This window comes from Sinocyclocheilus grahami, unplaced genomic scaffold (assembly GCF_001515645.1).
Source record: "Sinocyclocheilus grahami isolate Dianchi unplaced genomic scaffold, SAMN03320097.WGS_v1.1 scaffold4227.1, whole genome shotgun sequence".
In the NCBI taxonomy this organism is placed as follows: Eukaryota; Metazoa; Chordata; class Actinopteri; order Cypriniformes; family Cyprinidae; genus Sinocyclocheilus; species Sinocyclocheilus grahami.
Window position 1 is genome coordinate 13336 of NW_015509206.1, and position 1005 is coordinate 14340.

The 1005-nt window shown below is 36.2% G+C and overlaps 1 protein-coding gene across 1 annotated transcript in view; it reads left to right on the plus strand.

Annotated features, from left to right (window-relative positions):
* LOC107576722 (protein ripply1-like) overlaps positions 1-1005 on the plus strand; it is a 12775-nt gene that overhangs the window by 9854 nt on the left and 1916 nt on the right. The gene's annotated exons all lie outside the window — the stretch shown is intronic.

The following is a 1005-nucleotide window of genomic DNA, read 5'->3' on the forward strand; positions in this document are numbered from 1 at the left end:
ATCTATCTATCTATGCTTTGATCCTTTAAATTACTTTAATTGCTGTAATCTGTGACCTATAGATCATTCTCAGTCATTTTACATATCCATTTTTATCATCATAACTTTGAGGAAATTAACTTTTTACCATCTATTTGCAATATGCCGTCACATCTTTTACTAATTAGATTAGTAAAGTGAACGAAAACACAACCGTTAATTGATTCATTGCATTAGCTGTTATCTCAACTGTGTGTTTAAGCAATTGCTCGCCGCTATCTTGCGTTGTCCATATGTGCCTTTTGTCAGTTTGCTGGCCCTATAGGAGGTCGGAGTGACGCAGTCTCGCAAATTTGCTCCTCCAAACGGAGCGACGAAGTCCATCAAGTCCCCATTAGGACCTCATTAAACTCGCTTAGTGAGATATTTTGCACCCTTCTTAACGGGCTGAAGTGTGAACGCGTGCGTTTAGACAAACAGCGCGAGACGCGCTCGAACTGACCGCGGATCGACTTTAGTTGTTAAGCTGTTGGTGACGTTAAGAGCTGTTTTCAGATCAGTTTCTGAAGGCAATACTTAAAGGAGCCATAGACAGCAGAGACGAGACATTAGAGAATCTAAATAAGAGGTAGGCACGTCATTTAAAGAGAATTCAATAGAAAAAGGTTATTTTAAGATAAAGATTTTAAACACTGAATTAGGCAAATAATGACTTTAAATGTTAACAATCTGTTTTATGCAATCTCAAGCTAAATTAAAAATAATAGGTAGGCTATAGGTCTGTTGAGTTATGCCAGAGTTTATAGCCTATAAACCCATGCCAAATACATGGTGTTTATTATAATAAAAGAGAGAGAATTTCTACAAACGTTTTGTTTTTGCACATGTCGGTTGCTGTACAAAATCAAAATGGTAACGGGTAATAGCCTAAATAAGCGGCTAAAATAGCCTGGTGTTTTTATTGATTCGTTTTATTTACATAATTGTATCATTTTAAGGGGGACAGAACTTAAAAATCTAAAAAAA